The sequence below is a fragment of the Augochlora pura genome, chromosome 10 (genome assembly GCF_028453695.1).
Source record: "Augochlora pura isolate Apur16 chromosome 10, APUR_v2.2.1, whole genome shotgun sequence".
Taxonomy (NCBI): domain Eukaryota; kingdom Metazoa; phylum Arthropoda; class Insecta; order Hymenoptera; family Halictidae; genus Augochlora; species Augochlora pura.
The window spans coordinates 16,192,656-16,206,405 of NC_135781.1; the positions used below are offsets into that span (position 1 = coordinate 16,192,656).

The 13,750-nt window shown below is 39.0% G+C and overlaps 1 protein-coding gene across 3 annotated transcripts in view; it reads left to right on the forward strand.

The window, feature by feature from the left end:
- Positions 1-13,750, forward strand: part of Sap47 (Synapse-associated protein 47kD) — a 130,112-nt gene that overhangs the window by 98,349 nt on the left and 18,013 nt on the right. The gene's annotated exons all lie outside the window — the stretch shown is intronic.

The following is a 13,750-nucleotide window of genomic DNA, read 5'->3' on the forward strand; positions in this document are numbered from 1 at the left end:
TTTGAAGCAATTATTTTATTATTTCCAACTCGTGAAAATAATTAAAAAAAAAATGATTGATGCAAGTAATTTTTATTTTGTATAAAAAGGCACACTTTAAATGAAATGCCGAATTTAACTTCGAAACACTCATGTTTTTTTGAAAACGATGTTTTATAATACTTTATAATAATCGATACAAATGCAGATGAGTAAGTGCACGTTGCAGTCGGGAATTACCGTATAAAATGAGTTCACCGATTCGGCAGAAATACGGCACCGGTCAAAAAACCGCATCGTCTGAACCGGCTGTAAGTGATTGATCGATCCCACGGTACAAAGGAGTTCATTTTCAATAGGAGCATGCCCGAATTCGTGCATGTTCGAATTCGCGTTACCTTGGTACGGTCCCTATTCGCGAGATCAATCGATCGTTCGGACCCGGTATACACAGCGATCTGAATTGAGTAATTGACTGTCATTTGCTACAAAATCAGTTGCTGACGCTATTTATCGAACGTCTATTGCCTTCTAAACGTCTGTCAGTCGATCAGTTCTTCGATGAAATTAATGAAATTTAATTAAAATTGGGATCTCTGAACATCAGTATCAAATATCAACATAATAAACGTACCATTTTTCATTGAAAAAATGACTATAAGCTCCAGACAGAATTGGGCGATAAATGGTCCAATTAATGATTAACGAGCATAACTCATTAGTTACTATAATAAAACTAAAATATTATAAATTAGTTATAACAACGAACAAGTTTATAAATTAATGACAACAATGTTACAATAATTTAATATCACCATTATAAATAGTTATTACAATAATAACTGACACTTTAATCATTAATCAGACTATTTTCTGCCCAACTCTGCCTAGGGGTCAACCCGAGTCTTTTGATCCAGCATTCAATTCTGGATTTTACTCATAGAGTAGAGGACGTTAGAATAGAATCGTGTCTTACCTGCAGAACTTACGTCACCATAGTGGCACTGCAGAAAGAAGCGCTGACGGCTGTCTTTGTTTTACGACTGCCGAGCGTTTCGGCGACGCAACGCTTCTTCCGGCTTCATTTTCCCGTGGAAATTGGGTCGATGCACCAGCGACAGATGTCGGATAGGAACATGGTCGCAGTTCTATCCTTTTTAACGACTCCCCCGCGAATCTCCCGCTAACGACACGTGCCGGTTGACAGCTGCCTTAATAACAGGTCGGTCGTGCTCGGAGGAAAGCATCAAATCCGACTAGGGCGCTGCCGGTGTTCTCTGGTAAGCTCGCTGCCGGAAGTCTTATCGAAATAAGAATTTCCGGTCGACGGAAATCGAATAAATACCTGCGAAATTGTACCGACGACGCCGCGGCTTAATCAGCATCTGGTAACGTCGACGCAGCGAACTTAGATAGAAGTAAATCCGCTTCGATCGACAGTCGACTCCTCGATCCTTTTCAGAAGGTCGCTGAAATTGATAAAATTGTTGCAGCTTCCACGACGCATCGATAAAGTTTCATGCTCATGGGAACGCGATATTTAAAGAGGATTATTGTGGAAAATTACTTCTAGGGAAACATTCGAGACAACATTACGAATCCGTCTGATGTATACTTAAGTTTTAAGAGAGACGAAGGAGAGGGTTATTAAAATTTGTCCGACGGCGAAGCCTCTTTAACCCTTTGCACTCGAAGCGATTTTGTCTGTAATTCTGGAATAATTACCCCAGCTTACAGTATTTAGAACTTATATAACAAAGTGCATCTTATGCATACGAAACTGATTTTTGTGACTCGTGCCGACAGTTTCACTCTAAATACTGTTTTAAATCTAAACTTTGTTAGCATAAAGATTATTCTGAAACGTGATAGAACAATATTAGTGATGCCCCGGGTCATCACTCGAGTGCAAGGGATTAATAGTCTAGCTAGCAGTTTCGAGATTTCGCTTCGGCATCGTAAATCTTGAACTGGCTGGATGGAATGTATGTGAAGTTGTATACGAAGGGTTTTATCGAGCAGATCCCAGAATTATGGGGAAACAGAGAGGTAATTTATTAAATAACCGGAGCAATCACTTGCAGAGATTGGCCTCCGCGATTGTTCTACTGTACCAGGTACATGTATAAGATGACTCGTGAATGAATTTTCTACAGCTTCAGAGTGCATTCACGATTATTCAATGCACTCGACATTGCACGATTGCTTAATAGAGCTGCGTAGGATGTCCTGTAATTGATAGCACAATTAAGGACAAGATTTTACTATTGTGTTTAACTCTGTAATATTTCCCGCAATCATGGCGCCATAAATGCATCATTGAATAACAATAATTATCACAACGTGGTGATAAATCTTTACTAGATTTTTAATATTTTTAAAGGACACTATGAAACACGGTTAATTTAAGATCCTGGTAAGTATTCCATCAAGTTGAAATCGGCTTTTATGAATATTACGTGATGCACATCCACTAAATCTTTAAAGCCGATTATCTCTAAAATTTCTATTGAGAACTGATGTTTCAATTTCCACCGTGTGTGTGCGCGTATGTGAGGAACACCTACGCCTCGTTCCTGTAAAATTTGGTTCCTTTATTCGCATAAATCAAAGCGTTCTAATAAATCGATTTCGATCGAAGCTATCGAAACAAGTATCCAATTGCCAACAATTCCTTACAAGCAAATATTTCTTTATCCAACTTTTATTTTTAAAATTCATTTTCTACGATTATCACAGCTAATCGGATTAGCCAAGGAAGCGAATGTCCAGATGGTTAATTAGAAAATTGATTTGGAACGCAGCTACGAATTATTGAACAGTCGATAAATTAAAGATTCTTATTTGAGAATTCAGCCCGCGCGAAAAGGAGTCAGCCGAAAAGCTATCGATTGGGTCGATCGAAAGACAGTGTAAAAAATTGCAGGATCCGGGGATGGCCGCGTCCGGCCGATCCAAGGGAAGTCGCCAGATCGTTGGGCAACGATGTCCTATTTCTCACCACCCTTTTCCCTTGCACAGCTTGGATCTCCGAACGGTAATTCGAAACGACTTCGCACGGGCACGGATCCCAGCATTCGGACCACGTTCCCGCCCCCACGTGACCGTAATACTAATTCCGTAGTGGGCGCGACGGTGTCCCCCTTTCTCGCCAGGCTGCCGTTCCCGCGATTAAAATCATTTTTCGTTAAGAACGTCGGCTCACGCGGAAAATCTGTTAAGATGTAAAATGAAATTTCCAGAGAGACGCCGCCCCCCCCCCCCCCCTGCCAGAAACGTTATCTCTGGCGCGCGCAGGACCTCGAAAATGAAAGCGACTATCGTGATCCTTCGAGCAAGAATCCTTGCATAACTTCCCGTTGCTAGGCAGCGTTGGTTGAAACTAGGATTTGTGCAAGAGGCTGAATTCTATCAAACATCTACTTTGGAATTAGTTCGTTGCACCCTCTTGCATTTCTTGGATTATAGCCCATGTCGATAAATGCACAGGATTATGAATGAAATATCAGTGGCCAAATTCGAGTGTGAGACGAAAATGGACAGGACGTAGAAAAGGATCATTTGTGCAATTATTTCTGAAGAGGGTGTGAGGGTTGGAATTATATAGAAGATGGACGAATGATATACCGCCGTGAATTTCTAAATAATAGAAACTAGCAATAATAACCTTTTAATCTTGATTTGTGTTATCAAATGTTACTATTGATTTTTTTATTCTTATCTTTATTCTATTATTATTATTACTACTATTATTATTAAATCGAATGCTTTTAGAATATAGAAAGGGTATCTCTGATTTATTCCTTGCTAGATAAATAAATAAATGATCTTGTATAGATGGATTCGTTTGGAACATTTATTTCTTAAAACATTTAATTTATTATCTACAGAAAATAGGAAACTAACAGAATAAAAAACAGAAGCGAGTATTAGGTTACAGGGTTGGAAATAGTAAAAGCTCCACGAACGCTGTTTTTAAAGCGTGAAAAGAAATCAAAAGTCCTAAAGAGAAAAGAGTTTATAATATTCCAATGTCATTTGTTTGAAATTGTGTAGAAGTTTCTTTACCGCGGGATACTCGCGGTATGATAATGCAGTCGGGGATTAAAATGGTTGAGTAATGAATAGAAAGAGGGGGCTGGTTATGCATTCGAGAGCGTGCGGCGTTGATTGAGAGAATCCGGTATACCGTGGCGCGCCGCTGGAAAAAACAGGCCAATTTTCTAAACAGTAAAAAGTCGTTTCGCGTTCTTCTCTACTTTTATGCGTATTGACATATCCACCGTGTGATTGCAGTAATTTTATCTCGAGTTTGATGGTCGCTCGGTAATTCATTGCGTCGTTTATGGATCAGATAAAACAGTATGTGCTTCAATCGTAAAATCGTAGTAGGAAATGAAAACACGTAGCTCTATAAGAGTAACAAGTATCATTCCGTAGACACTGTTTCGATTTTTATAGCGCCGATTAATAATATATTATTTTTGGTTAAACTTGCTCGCCGAACTAGATCAATTCGATTCGGTATTTTGCGAATGTATAAAACGGCGTCGATAGACGCTGTTTCCAATGAATCAATAAAATCCCGTCGTCCCAGGTAGTTTAAAAATGTATCTTTTTTATCTTTACTCGAATGGCGCTTCCTCTAGACATTTAATTATATTCGCCCAATTTAAAATTCCGAGTCCGAACGATTTCCTGTCAGTCCGCAGTTCAAACTCGAAAGTTCAGTTGTCAAATGTAATTTTATTCGGAGAACATGGCAGCCGGTTAAATTTGGAACCATTACATTGAACCGAAGACAATTTGTGTTCTCGTTCTCCACGATTCTGTCAGTGCGTTATATTTTGTAATTAACATCCGTCCAGTTCTCATTCTTCGTTACGGCTGGACTTAGTAATTGCCTTTTCATTTAACTGCCTCTCATTATTATTCGTGAAACCGAACCAATATTTTCTACTGTTCAAGAAGTTATGCAGACTTCGTTTTATTAATTTAAAAGTTTTCTTAATCTACCATTAACAAAAATAGTTACTTAAGAAATACATAAATTATATAGTACAGTCGTAATATTTATTAAATTCACGTATTACTATTCAGCCTATGAAGTCACTCCGTGTATCGTTATAAAAATTTATATACTTGATCTAACAAATATTTTCGTTAATAATGCAATAGTTTAAAGCATGCCAGTTTTTTTAAAAAGTCACTATTCAAGTGGTACTCCAGATATCGACACGAAACAATCTGCGTTGTACGCATAAAAAATGAGTGTTTAATGAAAAAGTTGCATCACGTTACATTGCACTTTTGAGATTGTTACAAACAATATTTCTAATTTTCAAACTTGAAAATAGCACAAGGGCGAAAGACGGGTCGATTCGAAAATGCTTCTGCAACAGGGCTCTTTTCATTACAACGTAGATACAACTTGTAATAGAATTTATTTTTGATATTCCATAGTACTCGTTCCAGCAATCTTATTCCCAGCTTTGGTCGAAATCAGCTGTCACGTGTTGCAGGTAGATTCGCAGGAATAAAGACAGAACTTAGCCCACAATAGCGAGCAGAATTTCTGCTGGAACCCTCGGCTTACGGCCGCACAAAAGCATCGTCCGCACATGTTATTTCGATGTCCCGTCGCCGCGTACCGCAATAAATAAGCGACGAACGCGGGCTGGCACGCGGTACGCATCATCTTTTGTCATTCCGCGCGACACGGGCACGGAAGAAAAGTTATACGCGTCAAATCCCGGTGAAAATCAGTCGGTCTCTCTCTCTCTCTCTCTCTCCGGACGACGGCATTGAATCTCCCCAGCCATTTCGTTTCGTCCGACTGCAGCGCGACGTCGATTTATCGGATCGGATCCGTCATCGCGGAAGATGCTTTCCCAGGCTCCACGTGGCGACCGTCGTTTTCCAGGGGTCAGAATCCTCGATACAACCACGTGGACACCGGCAAATCAAATTCCCGGCGAACGCCCTTTGGGACGGACGCGAGACGTTCGCGACTCGGAGATGAAATGAAATCGTCGAGCGAGGGATTAGTCTACGGATTCCTTTTCCTCCGATCGAAGGTCCGGGGTCGCCGAGTGTCCTTTCATGTTCCCCGCTTATCTCCGGCTCGACACGGGTTCACGAGTCTGCCGGATTTTTGTAAATGCCGGCAGATCCGCCCGGGAATTTGTCTTCGCGACGAAAATCATCCCTCTCGATGGTACGCGCCGCCGATACCGGATAATTGGAACGAGGTGCTCGACGCCGGAACGGTTCTTCCCCGCTTTGAGCCTTCGAATTCCTACGTTAGTTTCAAATTCATTATAAATCGGTGTTAAGGGCTGTTCTGCTCGGCTTACCGTACCGAGGATTCTCTCTTCTTTGTCGGGAGACTATTTTTATTTCGTACGCCGCTCGAGGGCCTTTCATTGATGCCATCGATCACCGAAAAAATTTGGTGGCGACCCAGTTGCCAGAACTATTTTCGGTTGTCGCGCAAGATAAAGCGTTGGTTTTTTGGTCGATTGTTCCGTTTGCTGCACAAAACATTTATCTATGTTAGCTAGGTGAAAAAATACGTTTCCTCTGTGCAAATGCATTGTTTGAAACCAATAGCATGGATTCTACACGGTAGAATAAACGGTTTTACATTCTTTTGGTGTAAGAGAAATCACAGTGATGCAGAATTTAAAAAAAATAGCGATAATAATAATAATACACTTTGAGCATTTATAATAAAAAAATAATGTTTATTCATGTCAATGAGAAAAATATTCTGTTACACAGCGTGCAGTACAGAATGAAATATAAAAAAATAAAGAAATAAATAAAAAAGAAGAAAGAAGTAATGTAATATGAAATATTGTAACCATAATTTCCATGTTGCAATAACCACAAAGCTGTTAAATCATGCAGAAAAAATATTGGAAAAATTTGCAGCTTCGCAAAAAACGTTTAGAAATAAGAAAAAATTACTTTAGGCAATGATATTTATAAAAATTCTAAAATGTAATATTTATATTATAATAATGCAGTTTAGTTCCACTCCGAATCCACCGAGATCATTGCCAAGGCAGTAGAAAATCATCCAACCCCAAACTCATTAAAATTCGTTCCTAAATGGTACGTCTGCAAAAATCTCTACAGATTAATGGTTACACTGGAAGTAGACGTGAAAGAAACACTAGGGAACGTTACACGTGCTGGTTTCGCAAGTTCACGCGTTACCGGACTGTGATGATCCGCGGCTTTTAAAACCACGCGGAATGCTGTTGGTTTTTAAAAAAACCGCGCAGAAAAATCTGTGCAACTTCCACGCTGCAACTCGACACGTGTGAAAAAACACGTCTCGTTCCGTATCGTTATAACGCCGTCTAAAACAGATATATTAAAATTCAGGGCATTTCTCGTGTTGGTAACACTTAAATTTATTGCCACGTTACTGCGGCGCGTAATAATCCGGCCCGCCAGGCAAATGAGGGAAAACCGTAAGGCGCGAACGGATCCATAATCGGCTCCAGGGCGCGATTTCGCCGTGGAAAGTTCAAATTGCATCCGCGGAGGAAAAATCACTGACGGATACAGTGTACTTACCGTGCAATTTCCAACATCGATCAGAACACTGGGGTAATACGCGAGATCGCATTGTCACGTCGACTACGGTTTTCTTGCGCGGGCGAAAAAAAATGCTCGTTCGTGGAAATGGCTCAACCCGCGACCCGGCATAATGACGGCGGAGTCGTAAGTTCGCGTGACCAACGGTTGTAAAAATCCGCCGGGGACGACGTGAACACAATTGTAAACGGGTGACGTGCCCCTCATCGACGTGGCGCCGGAATAAAAATAAACCGCGCGTTTCTGGGCCACTAGTGCACAAAATTAACCTGGGAAATAAAAAGCGCACACTACCACTAGCCCGAAACTATTCCATTTTCGGCGAATTTTATTCGATCCGCGGGAGACACCGCGCCGATGTTGCTTCAAATTCAATTTTCAAAGCAAACACAGCTTTTACGTAGCTATTTTTTCAGGAAGTTTGTTCACCCAAGTTTTCAAGATATCGCAGACAGTATTGCGTAACTTTAATTCTCTTTGGACAACGTGTATCGGAAACAGGACGCGATTAAAACGATTACAATAAAATATGCATTGCTCGAAAAACAATGCAAAAATTGATTCCGTTCGCAAATAACATTTGTGAAATCTGTCAAATAAATTAATAAATTGAATAAGCTTCTACCGTGTTGCAAGCTGATTAAATCCTCAGCGTGAAGAAAATTCTTTGAATTTAACTCTTTTAATTTATTTGAGTCAATGCTTTATATCGCATAAACTTTGCGTGAATGCCATACGATATCGTTTGTTATATGTCGCTATAATTACTGATTGATAAATTCTCGAATTATCCGGTTCCATCGCACAGAATTTCAGTACCCGTGAATACAACGGGCGAGTTAAACCACGCTTCGATTTGGAATCACCGCTCACGTTTCCCAACAAAAGAACGAAAGGACAGTTCGGCTCGATTAATTCCACCACTCAAAGCGAACATTCCACCCACATTCGTAAACCGATTCCGACGTTTCATCGCGGTGCGTGATGAAATCCACAGACATAAATGTCTTGCTTTGTCGTCTGCCTCCTCGAGCGCGGGTTTGCAACAGATCAGGATTTTGTTAGATCCCGTTGGAAAATTGTTTCAACGACCGATGGATTACGCTGCCAAGTGGACAATAAACGAGCCGCGGGCGTCGTACCCGTTGGATGGAGGTGAATGAGCGAAAATATCAGGATGATATGATGGTCCGATACGAGAAGCAATCTTCGTTCGCGCTTATATGCTTCTGATTGTAAACAAGAGAAATTGTGAGAGAAATACCCAGGACGAGTTGAATCTACGCTTTGAAGCAGTCTGCATCAGAGGTTTTAAAATAACTATGCGCAATTATTTAACTGGAACTTATTGTTTCGAATTTCAAATTTTTCGTTTAGAATTTTCTATAAATCTTTATTTTTATTTCTATTAAATCTAAAATATTGAATTTGTTTCCCAGCCTTTTAATTTGATTTTATTGCGGTTTATCTTTAAAAGCAGAATTTGTATCTTGTTTCAGACATCTGTGTCACTACAAACGAGTAAAAATTAAAACTGCTTTAAAGTTTCAAAACTTGCATCGGTTCCAACTTTTGTAAAATGCATTTTGAACTAGAATCGTGATGGAATCAGTTGAAACAAATTTTATTTATTCAAAAACGCTTAAAAACCATCAACGCGTTCAAAAAATTGTTTGAGCCGAATGTTCCTGTATTATGCGCAGTTCGGTGCCCTTGCACACGTATAGAAAGCGTATCCGAACTTGTTTCACCGGAATAAATTATTGAACACGCCGGGTATTTCTGTTCCACTAGTTTGCATTTCCCGTATTCGTGCGAATATACGCGGAGCTCGTGGAACAGTGAAAATTTCAATATTGCTTCTTGAATAGGGATTTTCTTGGTTCGACGCCCGTTGAATGCTGATCTGTTCTGTGCGAAGTATTTCTTCTCGAGAGTGCGCGTTTATCGAAGGGAACGACCGAAATTTGAACTATACTTTTACCCGGTATTTAATACGTGCTTGCTATAGGAATAATTTCTTCTTACCAAGCGTTACCTTTCTATTCTCAGAAACAAAAAAATCGATGCTCGACATACATGTGAATTCCATTAACTGATTTTGCGACCTCGCTAACTGCATATCCGTGTACTTAGCACGTTGAATGCAAGGTCGATGTGTCTCGAGGAAAGAGTGCTCTCGAGTGACGGAGCAGCCTATACGTGTATATCGGAGCTTTAACCGTTATGTTAATAAATTAAGAATTCAAGCACGATATATATGGCTCTACCACCGTTTTAAAATGCTCGGAAACGAGAATTATATATTAATTACACATAATAAAAAAATCTAAATAAATTCAATCTTGTCATTTTGGTAGGACAATATACATTACTTGCTTTCAATACTTAACACTAAACCTATCGAATAACATTAATAACTGATGCTTTAACAAAGGGTGGGAAGATCGAATTCATTCAAGTTTTGTAAAGTTTTGATAACAAAGCTTGCTGCAATAATTCGAGCATTTTCTACGAGAGAGCTTCGCACGTTTGTAGAATTATAAAATAAGAAAGCAATTATTTTGACCGTGGTAAGTTCAGTGTTAATACAGAGTTCGTGCTAATACAGTTTACAGGTATCCCGCATGCACGTACATTTCAGTACGTGTTCAAAGTCACGAGCTGCTCTAGCTAGTTCAACTCGAAACAATGATCTCGTGCTGAAAGTAATTGTCGGGAACAATAAGTTCGAGTTGGGGCCGTTCGAACGGCTGGATTCTTCAGCTGCAGTTCGAACGGCGCCGCGTCGTAACAGAGATATCGATTTCAGGACGAAAGTTGCGCGATTAACGGGGAATGTTGTCGCGACGGCGATGCGCTGGCCGTGCAAAGTCGAGAACTTCGTTGACCCAAATAACACCGCGATAATAAGGGTGCTCACCTAGACGAACTTGAGCCTTGACTGCCACGTGACGCTTCTAATATTAGCCAGATGCATACGAGATTCGTCGATTTATCCCGCGGCTCGAAATTTTCCGTCCCAGTATTTATCCGACACAGCGGTGGCTACTGTTGCCCGGTGTCGCGTTGGATCCATTAAGCTGCGACCTATCCGATGATCATGCTTTTACTTTGCGGAAACAGGCGCCGTTCTGGTAATGACTTTTAGATAGACGCAAACAAGTTTGAAAGTTCGGTAATGCGGCAGTCGGCGAGACTTAGCGTTGCGCGGTTATTATAAATTATGGTTTGCGGTGTAGGTATCGTGCAAAGCGAATGAACTGGGTGTACCAGTTGGTAATCCATTAATGTTTGCGCGGAACTAATTATTTATTCGAAAAGTCGAAGCTGTTTCTACGTCTGGTCCCTCCGCTATATATTTCCTGTGGAAAGTGCCGACAAAGAGTTCTGAATTTCAATTGTATTACCCGCATTGTGTGATTTATGATAATATTAGTCTTCTCCCAACTACGATTTAGACTGCAGATTCATCGCAAAGGAAAGTTACAGCTCCACATTTATCGAATAAGATGTACTAAATTCGTTTGTCAGAAAATGAACAAAATAGAAGAATATAAAAATTGATTAGCACCTGAAACAATGTATAGCAATCGATAATTCCACAGTAATCAATTACAGTAGCCTAGTGAAATTTGAATCAGTAGACAAGTTAAAGTATTATTTAACCTCTTCAGGCATACTGCCATGTATGTGTACGTTTAGTTTTCTTGAAATTATGATTGTTCTAAGTGTAAAGACAATGAGAATCAGTCGAAGAACTATTTAGTACAGAATCCCTCAGCATTTCATCGAATGAAATGTAATGGATAATAAATAAAAAAGAAACAATTAAATAGATTGTTCTCTACTATCAAAATTCATCCCTGAAGAGGTTAAGCACTTAAGAAGAAACATTTTTATTTGGTTCCAATCTCTAGTAATTGACAGAGAAAGCTGTTTAATTCGAAATTTGCTGATCAGGGATGCTGTCAGTGATATTTTGGAAACTGCTTATGCAATCCAGACTAGTAATTAATGCATCCGAAATTCGACAGTTCGATCATCCCTCAACCAGATCGCGTTTTCTCAAAATATTCGGCTCACTGTTAACAAAGCATCATGTGTTTATCTATACTATATCTTTTATAGTCCCTGCGCATAGTCAGGAGGTTGGTTGACCCAAATACAAGAACGATAATAAGGGAGCTCGCCCATCCAAGCCTGAGCTCCGCCGCCACAAGACTACGCTGTCTTTAATCCTTTTAGATGCTTAGTATTCCCGTGATCCTCGCCGGACCATTTTTCTTCATTCCTGGCCCAATCCTTGCCATTTGTCTCGTCGTAGATCGCGTTCTCAGTGTTCCGTGCTTATCCTTGGGTTATTCTCGTTAGCAGCTCCAATTTCGTACACTCGAACAATAAACCGTAATGATACGGTAATTAGAAGCAACTAGAACTAATATTTACCCTCCTCGAAGAAATTATTTACACGTCTGCCCGACAAGAATTACCTTACTACCTTTGTCGCCTTAGCGGTATCGCTATATTAACGCGCGTCCACAGTTCCGTGAATTATTCGCGATATACGTTTACAATCGATGTCGAATACTGTTTATTTTAAACAACGAGTAAAACCGTTGCAGATCGATTAAATGAATATTTAAACTGTACAGTACACCAAAACCGTTTTCCTTCTTCTCTTCTTTGCCAAGAGACGTTGTAAAATTTATTAACTTACGAAGCATGCTGCATGTACATTAAACTTTATGGTAGCTTAGTGTTATCTCGTAGAAAATCCACAATAATTGTAATTGTAAAGATGGATGTATGTTAGCAAAGTAAGTCATGAAGTATGTAAAGAGTATGTTAAGAGACAAATTAGGTTCCTACGGTCAGAGATTCTATGCGCATAGTTCCCAGAATGATGAAATATCTGTTAGAAAACCATAAACCGCGGAGTTCACGGGACACTAATGAATAAACTTTATGATACAGTAGTGGAACTTGCTAAATATATTCTGCTGCACTACTCTAAGCAATTCTAAATCTGGGACAAGTCTCGAACTAAGTAAAGCCAAGAGGCAGTTCCTCTTGAATTGCTACATATTTTACTGAGCATTTTGTAACAATTAAACTATCACTGTCACTCATTAATTCAATTTTTAAGTCCTTTGAAAAATTGCTTTAAAACTGTACAACAAATGACATTTTTAATTGCTACAAACGCTACAGTGCAATTAATTTTATCGTGACATCAACTTCTAAGCTTCTTAAGACGAGATAAATTACTATTCTTAATCATCCCTACTGTTTCATACTAAAAACACGTTGCAAGTGGAAGCTATAATTTAACCAGGTACTGTTACCGAAATGTAAAATACCTCTGCCATAGCAATATTTTTCAGTAATAATTCAATAATAATTAGAAATCAGTATTATTTTATTGGTGATATTATGTTAGCAAATACTGAAACTGATATACTGTAACACAAATGTTATGACTCAGAAATCAGAATAATTATCAGCATGTTTATGATTATTAAACTGAAGATTTTAAGAAGATTAGGTATTTATTTATTTTCTTAGTCATTCTAATGATTTGACAGTATCGCAAAAATATTCCATTTGTATACATATTTTTTCTATTTCGCATTTGATCTACTCATTTTTCTCATAATTACATAGAATCCGTAGTTTAATGATAATAGCAATGTTTGTAGATAGAAAAGAATGAGATATTTCAATTGACAAACATACAAGAAAAATATTGATATTTATATAAAAATATATTGAAATATTTATATTAGGGTATTATAACATTAAATTAATTTTTTTATAAAATGAATAATGCTTATTACTTAAAATCAATCACCAAAAGAAAACCCCAAAAATACCAGTATTTATCTCGTTTTCCAAAATAGGTTTCGCCGTTCATACATTTCGGTACAGCCATATTCCAGCAATAGCAGTATCAGAATCATATTTGTCTCGGAATAGAACAACCCCTTGCCATCAAACGAAATCTCGAAGGCGCCGTGCGATTTTTCAGCTATTCAGCACGTTTTCCCGCAAATTTCTTTCTGCTTATATTCCTCCGCTGTATTCGCACGGCTGCTTTTTCCGAGAAGAATGATAGACAGTGGAATCGAATAAAAATCGCCGAAACGAAATTCGTAAG